This window comes from Macaca fascicularis, chromosome 6 (genome assembly GCF_037993035.2).
Source record: "Macaca fascicularis isolate 582-1 chromosome 6, T2T-MFA8v1.1".
NCBI classification, from domain to species: domain Eukaryota; kingdom Metazoa; phylum Chordata; class Mammalia; order Primates; family Cercopithecidae; genus Macaca; species Macaca fascicularis.
The window spans coordinates 59,161,293-59,170,917 of record NC_088380.1 but is presented as its reverse complement, the minus strand read 5'-3'; positions in this window follow the sequence as shown (position 1 = coordinate 59,170,917).

Here is a 9,625-nt window from a genome sequence, read left to right as displayed (position 1 = left end):
ACAGAAATTTTTCTGCTTAATTTTTTCAGATTTGACAAGTGGCAGTCCCTTTAATTTGGATCCTGTGTTCTTGTTCATTATCTTTTTGTAATGTGTTCTTGCTTTCTAGAATATCAAGATGTCCTAGACTCATCTCATATTACCCTGCCCTAGCCTTAAACTCAGTCATTTTTCTGAGAAGCTCTAGTTCATTTCAGGGAGAGATGATATTACAGACCAAGATCTTGATGCTAATTGTGCTATAGTTATACTGAAGGGTCTTTGTTCTTGCTCTTAAGTGGACAAAATTAGGAAACTTATGTATATGTAAATATACAAGTATACAGATACATGTATACATACTTTAGAAATGGATTTACGTTTATACCTCCAATTCCAATTCACCCCACAAAAGTTCTTTCTTTCCTTTCCACATTCCATATTAGTTTGTCCCTTCTTCCGTAAAAAATCTGGATCTCAACAATATCAATACATTTATTCATTTGTTCAATCTTATAATACAACCAAATTTGTTTCAGAATTTTGTTGCCCATACCACTATATTTTAAAGTGCTACCAAAAAGAATTAAGGATTCCCTTGAAATTCTCTCCCACTATCCCACCCAATCCAAGACTGGGTAAAAAGTCAAATAGTGGGTACAAAGTAACTTGGATAAATTCATTCTTTTTTTCCTCTTCATTGTGGCTTTGGTATTCATTTAAAATACATGTGGGATCATTTGGTCCAGTTTGCTTTACATTTTACGACTTCTTTTTTTTCTTCTCACTCCTATTGATTTAATTTTTTAAAAATATAGAACATTAGCATGCTTCCGAGAATCAAAATAATACTAAAAGATATATTTGGAGAGTTGTCACTCACTCCCATATCCCTTCTGCATGTTTTTGTCCCATCCCTTTAGTAGGTAAAGAGTTTCATTGTTTCCGGTTTTGTCTTTTTGTTACACAAAAGGCAACATTAATATGTATGTATGTATGTATATATATATACACACACATACACCTGTGTCTCTGTGTGTAAGTATATGTGTGTATATATACTGTATATGTGAATATATTATATACATATACTGTGTATGTGTGTGTATATATATATAACATCTTGTACTTGTTCTTTCAGTAAACAATGTCTTCTAGAAATCATGCCATATCAGTTCATATGAAATTTTTTCTCATTCTTTTTTAAAAGCATCTATATAATACCCAGTTGTGTGGATGTTCCATAGTTTATTCATACAACTTCTTATGCTTAGATATTTGTCATTTCTAACATTTTTCAGTTACATTACTGCTGTAATCAGTTTATATATTTTTTTATTTTTGTATTTTTATATTTTCTGGAGGTGTATTTTAATATGTGTTGGAGTTGTATCTTAAAGATAAATTCTTACAAGTATTATTATAAATTCCTACAGGTATAAGTCTAAGATAGTTGTTATCATTTAGTATTCTCATCAACAATGTACAAGAGTGTCCGTTTCTCTGTAGCCTAAACAACAAAGTATATCATCAAGCTTTTAAACTTTTGCCTGTCAGCTGAGAGAAAAGTAAAATTTCAGGACAATTTTAAATAGCGTTTTTCTTTATTATGATTACAATTACATCTTTACCTACATTTAAGGGCCATTTTTATGCCTCTTCCTGAGAATCATCTATTCATGACTTTGACTCTTTTCCATAAGATTTTTTGGTCTCTCTCTCACCAATTCTTAAAAGTCCTTAGGTACATTAGAAATCAGCTATTGAACTACAATCTATGTTGCAAATATTTCCCCCCAGGTTATTTGCTTTTTAACTTTGATTATGGTTTATCATCTCAAATATTTATGTTTTTATGAGGTCAAATGTATTATTTCTTTTATTACATCTGCATTTCGAGTCAGTTAAAAAGCCTTGAATTATAAGTAAAAAGGCTTTTTACTTATAATTTTTTTACTGAGGCTATAGAAAAATTCACTCATGGTTTCTTCTAGAACTTACGTAATTCCTGCCTTCCTTCCTCCCTCCTTCACTCCATCTCTCCTTCCCTTCCTTCTTATTTAGATCTCTGATCCATTTGGAGTTTTTCCTTGTGCATGGTATGAGGAATGGATCAAATTTTATCTTTTTCAGTTGTCCTAACACCACTTATTAAAAAGATAATCTTTGTCCCAAGCACTAAGAGAGATTACTTCCACCACATATTAATTTTTATATGTAGGTGGTTGTATTAGTCCATTCTCACACTGCTATAAAGAAATCCTGAGACTGGGTAATTTATAAAGAAAAGAGGTTTAATAGGCTCACAGTTCTTAAGGCTATACAGGAAGCATGTGGCTTCCGCTTCTGGGGAGGCTTCAGGAAACTTAGAATGATGGCAGGAGGTGAAGGCGGAGCAGGCACATCTTACGTGACTGGAGCAGGAAGAGAGATGGGAGATGCTAAACACTTCTAAACAACTAGATCTTATGAGAATTCACTCACTAGAACAGCGCTAGGGGGATGGCACCACACTATTAGAAACACCCCCATGGTCCAATCACCGCCCACCAAGCCCCACCTCCAGCATTGGTGATTACATTTCAATGTGAGATTTGGGTAGGGGCACAGATCTAAACCATGTCATTCTGCCCCGGTCTCTCCAAAATCTCATGATTTTCTCACATTTTAAAATACAAGTTGGTATCTTCCAAGATACAATGGTTGTATAGGCATTGGGTAAATACTGCTGTTCCAAAAGGGAGAAATCAAAAGAAAGGGGCTACAGGCCCTATGCAAGTCCAAAACCCAGCAGGGCAATCATTAAATCTTAAAGCTCCAAATAATCTCTTTTGACTCCATGTCTCACATCTAGGACACACTGATGCAACAGGTGTGCTCCCAGGGCCTTGGGCAGCCCTGCCCTATGGCTTTTGCAGGAGTCAGTCCCCACAGCTTCTGACATGGGTTGGTGTCGAATGCTTGTGGCTTTTCCAGACCCACGGTGCAAGCTGTTGGTGGCTCTATAGCATTCTGGGATCTAGAAGATGGTAGTCCTCTTCTCACAGCTCCACTAAGTAGTACCCCAGTGGGGACTCTGTGTGGGGGTTCCAACCCCACATTTCTTCTCCACAGTGCCCTAGTAGAGGTTCTCCATGAGGGCCCTGTCCCTGCAGCCAGTTTCTGCCTCAACATCCAAGCTTTTCCATATATCCTCTGAAATCTAGGTGGAGGCTCCCAAGCCTCAACTCTTGTACTCTGTGCACCTGCCAGCTTAACACCATGTGGAAGCCACCAAGACTTATGGCTTGCACCCTCTGAAGCAGCGGCCTAAACTGTACCTGTGCCCTGTTGAGCCATGGCTGAAACTAGAGTGGCCAGGATGTGGGAGCAGTGTCCTGAAGCTGCACAGGGCAGTGGCCTATGAAACCATTCTTCCCTTTAGGCCTCCAGGCCTGTAATAGGAGGGGCTGCCTCAAAGGCAGGCTTTGAGGCCTTTCCTCATTGTCTTGGCTATCAGTACTTGCCTTCTCTTTGCTTATGTAAATTTCTGCAGCCAGTTTGATTTCCTCCCCAGAAAATAAATTTTTCTTTTTTACCACATGGCCAGTCTGCAAATTTTCCAAACTTTCAAGCTCTGTTTCCCTTTTAAACGTAAATTCCAATTTCAGATCATTTCTTTGCTTATACCTATAAGTGTAGGTTGTTAGAAGCAGCCAAGCCAAATCTTGAACACTTTGCTGCTTAGAATTTTCTTCTGCCAGGTACTCTAAATTATCACTCTCAAGTTCAAATTTCTGCAGATTCCTAGATCAGGGGCACAATGCCACCAGGTTCTTTGCTAACACATAACAAAAGTGACCTTTGCTCCAGTTCAAATACATCCCTCATCTCCATCTGAGACCTCCTCAGCCTGGACTTCACTGTCCATATCACTACCAGCATTTTGGTCACAACAATTTAACAAGTCTTTAGGTAGTTCAAAACATTCCCTCATCTTCCTGTCTTCTTTTGAGCCCTCCACATTCTTCCATCCTCTGCCAGTTACCCAATTTCAAGGCTATTTCCACATTTTGAGGTATCTTTATAGCAATGCCCTACTCCTTGGTACCAATTTTCTTTTATTAGTCTGTTCTCACACTGCTATAAAGAAATACCTGAGACTGGTTAATAAACCTCCTAAATAAAAGAGGTTTAATTGGCTCACAGTTCTACAGACTGTACAGGAGGAATAGCAGTTTCTACCTTTGGGGAGGCTTCAGGAAACTTACAATCATGGTGGAAGGTGAAGGGGAAGCAGGCATGTCTTACATGGCCAGAGCAGGAGGAAGAGAGAGTGGTGGGAGGTGCTAAACTCTTTTAAACAGCCAGATCTTGTGAGAACTTACTCACTGGAACAGCACTAGGGGCATGGTGCTAAACTATTAGAAGCTGCCCCCATGAGTCAATCACCTCCCACCAAACCCCACCTCCAACATTGATGATTACATTTCAACATGAGATTTGGGTGGGGACACAAATCTTAGATCCAAACCGTATCAGTGGTCTATTCTGGATTTTATATTCTATCCCAGTAGCCTATGTATTCATGTTCCAGTGCCAAATTGTTTTAGTTTTATAGAGGCTTTGTAGTATGTTTAGATATCTGATAGGAGTATATCCTCCCTCACAGTTTTCTTTTGTTAGTGCTTTTAAAAGCTATTCTTATGTGTTTGTTTTTACATACAAACTTTATGATCAAATTATTTAGATCCATAAAAAGTTTATTAGAATATTGAAATTTTTACTGGAATCAGATTAACTTTACAAATTAATTTAGGAAAAACTGACATCTTTATGATGCTGAGATATCCTATTAAAAAGGTTAATTTCTCATTTATTCAAGTCTATTTTTGTATCTTTCAGAAATATTTTATAATTTTCTTCATAGAAATTTTGGATATCTCTTATTAAATTTATTCCTAAATATTTTATCTTTACTCTTCTTTATTGCTACTATTATGATCAGGGTTCTCTTGTCTGTTATATCGTCTAACTGGTTATTGTTTGACCAGATGAATGCTATCAATTTTTTGTGTTAAACGCATAACATTTGCCATTCTATCATTTTTTGTTGTTGTTGTTCCTGAGACAGTGCAGTAGCACTATCTCAGCCCACTGCAACCTCCACCTTCTGGGTTCAAGCGATTCTCCTGCCTGGTCTCCCAAGTAGCTGGGATGACATACATATGCCACCATGCCAAGCTAATTTTTGTATTTTTAGTAGAGACTGGGTATCATCAAGTTGGCCAGGCTGGTCTTGAACTGCTGGCCTCAAGTGATCCACCCACCTTTGCCTCCCAAAGTGCTGGGATTACAGGTGTGAGCCACCATCCCCAGCCTACCATTCTGTCAAGTTTTAAGTATACTGTTGAGTAATGTTAAGTATGTTCACATTGTTGTGAATAGATCTTCAGGGCTTTTTCATCTTGCAAAAGTCATTTTTGGTCTTTACCATGAGAGCCTTGTTGAGTGTCTTTGAGATAAACCCGAAGAAGTATGGTGGCCCACTGAAACTATGGTCTTAAGGAAGTTCTCGTTCTCAAGCTAGTCTACACTCAACCTCCAGCAATGTGTCAAAATTATCTTTTAAATGATCCTGCCAGTTTATGTCTTCAGCAGCTTTTCTAGGTAAGCTGATCTTGGCCATGACTCTCTAGATTTGCTTGTCTCTTTAGATCTCAAGGCTGTGGTTTACCTTGAAATCTACAACTTTTCTTGAATCCATCAGAGAACTTCAGTTGGTCTAGGTGGTCAGGTATTCTAGTTCTCTCTTGTAAGGATGGAATGATAACTCTTAAGCTCTTTACATGTTGGACCTAAGGCCAGAAGTCCCTCATAATTTTTGAAAGCATAGAGTGGTTCTAAGACCAAAATGCTTGAGAACCCTTGCAATATGCTATTATTAAATTCTCTTTTTTAAAACTTAAAGAAATTTAAAATACAATCTACCTTTTAGCATTTAGCTATTGCTGTTATCCTGTCTGGAATTTCATCATTCTAACCATATATCTCTTTGAGAGTTGTATTCTTAAGCAAAGTGTGACATGGACTTGAGCCTTCAGAAGCGTAACTGAAGCAGTTCTTCACTTACTCCATTTTAACCTTTGTTTAATATGCAGTGACATTATATTATACACTCTTAGGAGTCTTTTCATACTGTTAAATATTTACTTAATTCATACTCATCTCTCATCTTATTGTCCTCTATGATCCTTTTTTCTTTTTCTTTTCTTTTCTTTTTTTTTTTTTTTTTTTTGAGACAGGGTCTTGCTCTGTCACCCAGGCTTGAGTGCAGTGGTGCAATCTCAGCTCACTGCAGCCTCAACCTTCTGGGACTACAGGCATACCACCATGCCTGGCTAATTTTTGTATTTTTCATAGAGGCGGGGTTTTGCCATGTTGTTCAGGCTGGTCTTGAACTCCTGAGCTCAAGCAATCTGCCTGCCTCAGCTTCCCAAAGTGCTGGGATGAAAGGTGTGAGCCACTGTGCCTAGCCTGTTTTCTTCTTTCTCGTGTAAAGTTCAGTCATTCCGTGTCTTACATGTATATAATTTGTATTTTCCAAGTGTAATGCTTTGTGTGTCCTTGGATGAAATGCCATTTGTAAGTAGGACTAAAGCATACTATTAATTGTGGCACATATTAGTTTAGGCTGATGTGGAAATCCCTAGGAGTCATTTGAGAGTGTTATATTTTCATAATGTTTCCCCCTTTTAGGATTATAAACTGGTATCAAGAACACTTTTGTTTGGTGTTCATATTTGTAGGCTTTACTTTAAATGTTATTAACACTTTTAGATTGGTTGATTTGTGCTTTTGTCAATCACTCTCACACTTAAAGGAAAAGAATCTACTTACGAAGATATACTACAAACTTCTGACTTATCAATTAATGAGAGGGACTAAAGTGCAACTATTCATGAATTCTTTCACTGTTAGCAAGAACAAAATAAAAATGACATTCATCCTGAAGAGGTAACTGTTTAAATTATGAAGATTAACTGAAATTTACCTTGGGACTATCTTCTTTGATTTTAACAAAATATAATTTTCTTCCTTCATACATACTTTATCAAGATTTATAAAATCTTCAAATTTAAACTCATAAACTTTTAGGAGCTGATAGTTATGTATTGATATTGAAAAATATCAGCAGATACTGTATTGTAACCTGTTGTTGGCATTTTTCTCTAGATAAAAATATTTTACTTGAGTAAATTTGAGTTAGATACTGTTAATGAAGTGATACGATATCACTTTATATTCATACATTGTTTCCAACTCATTGCTTATCAATAAAACAATCAATTCAAGAATTAATTAATACAACAGGTTGTGTTTTTGGGAAAAACCCTCAAACCATGCTTTTCCCTCTGCTCTCACACCACAACAATCACTTTTGCATAAGAAGACCTCTGATGAAATGTGTGGGGGCTTTTCCCCACACACCAAGCAGTGGACACCAGCTTGGGTGTTCCCCAGAGATAGAGACAGATTCCACAGGTTGACAACTCAGTCCCACAAGAACACTCCCTCCTTCCCACCAGTCACATGTCTGCACTTCCAAAACTTCTGATTGACTTCAGGTTGGGGCTCCCAAGACCCCCTCTTTGAGTTCAATTAATTTACTTCAGCAGCTTACAGAAGTCAGGGAAACACTTATGCTTACCAGTTTATCGTGATGAATATCTTAAAGGATAAAAGTAAAGAGCCAGGTGGAGAGATACATAGGGTGAGGTCTGGGACAGTCCTGAGTACAGGAGCTGCTGTCCTTGTGGGATTGGATGTTTGCCACCCTGCAGGCACATAGATGAGTACATCTTCCTGTCAACCTCCATGTGTTCAGTGCTTTGGAAGCTCTCTAACCCTGTTGTTTGGGCCTTTGATGGAGACTTTATTGATTGTCCATGATTGAAGTAGGGACAACTGTGTCAAAATGTGATTCAACAAAAAGATTATTATCTAAACCCAGTGCATTAGTCTGTTCTCACACTGCTATAAAGAACTACCTGAAACTGGGCAATTTATGAAGAAAAGAGGTTTAGTTGACTCACAGTTCTGCAGTCTGTATGGGTAGGCTGGCTGGGGAAGGCCTCAGGAAACTTTCAGTCATGGCGCAAGGCAAAAGGAAAGCAGGCATATCTTCACATGAAGCAGGAGAGAGATGGTGAAGTGAGAAGTGCTACACACTTTTAAACAACCAGATCTTGTGAGAACTCAATCACTGTCATAAGAACAGCAAGGGGGAAGTCTGCTCCCATGATCCATTCACTTCCCACCAGGCCCCTCTTTCAACACTGAGGATTACAATTCAACATGAGATTTGTGTGGAGACTCAGAGTCAAACCAAACCATGTTACCCAGCAATGCCTGCCTGTTCAGATTCTTCTTGGCCTCTCTGTGTAACATTCCTTTCTCCAGAATATGGGGCAGGACCCTCTCTGGAATAAGGGTCTTATGACCTACAATCAGGTTAGATTCCTTGTTTGGACAGGAGAAGGTGAGAGAGAGAGAGAGAGAGAGATTGATTGGTTGATTCTGTTTCCTGAGATCTGTTTCTGAGGCTTAAAGCACCCCAACATTATAATAAAAGACTGTAACAAAGGTTATGGGAGCTATGAGCTAGGAACCATGGATGAAAATATATGTGTGTGTGTATATATATATATAATATATATATCATATATATCTCACAGGTCACTAGGTCTTTATTCTCAATTATAAATACAACTTTGAATGTTAAACTGTACATTATTTTATTTAAATTCTTCTCATATCTGTAGACATCTTGCTTTATCTTTCTATCTCACATTAAGGTTTAAAAAATTACTAAAATAGAAATCTTAGCAGACACACATAAATTTAACCTAATACCTGGCCACATGGTAGACAGTCAAATAATATTTAATGAATGATGTAAATTTTCGTGAATAAGAAAGTGCCCAACATTTATTAAGCATCTATTAAGTGCTTATTTATTCAATGTCATTTGATGAGGACACTAAGGCTCAAATTGGTCAAGTACAGATGGCACATCTGAGATTTGATCTAAGGGTTGTCTTGCATTAGAATGCCATGTTTTTGGGTCTCTTCCAAAGGGGAAATTAAATCTAATAAACTTAACTTTTTACTATATTTACTTATTTAGTTTAGACTTTTCTTGGCTCAAACAGCCTCACTTTGTCATAGTGACGTCAAAATGGGCATGTGTTCATTCTAAGAACTATTCAAAAGAACAGAGAGTATGAGGTTTCATTTTGATGAAAAGATTGGTTTTGTAAACTTGTTTTATTTTATTTAAAACAGAGACAGAGTTTCGCTATGTTGGCCAGGCTAATCTCAAACTCCTGAACTCAAGCAATCTTTTTGCCTCAGCCTCCCTAAGTGCTGGGATTATAGGCAGGAGCTACCATGCCTGGCCACCATAGCTTTAATTATTGGTATTTAAAATCCTTCTGAAAAGTAATGCTTCATGTAAATGCTGACAAGTATGATACTACCAAACAAACTTGACAGAGATTAGCAGCCTGAAGAGTGATGTGGTTCTGGAACATTTTTTGTGATTTTATTTTCCCATAGTTTGGATTATCTAAATGGATCCTAAATGTAATCACAAGTGTCCTTA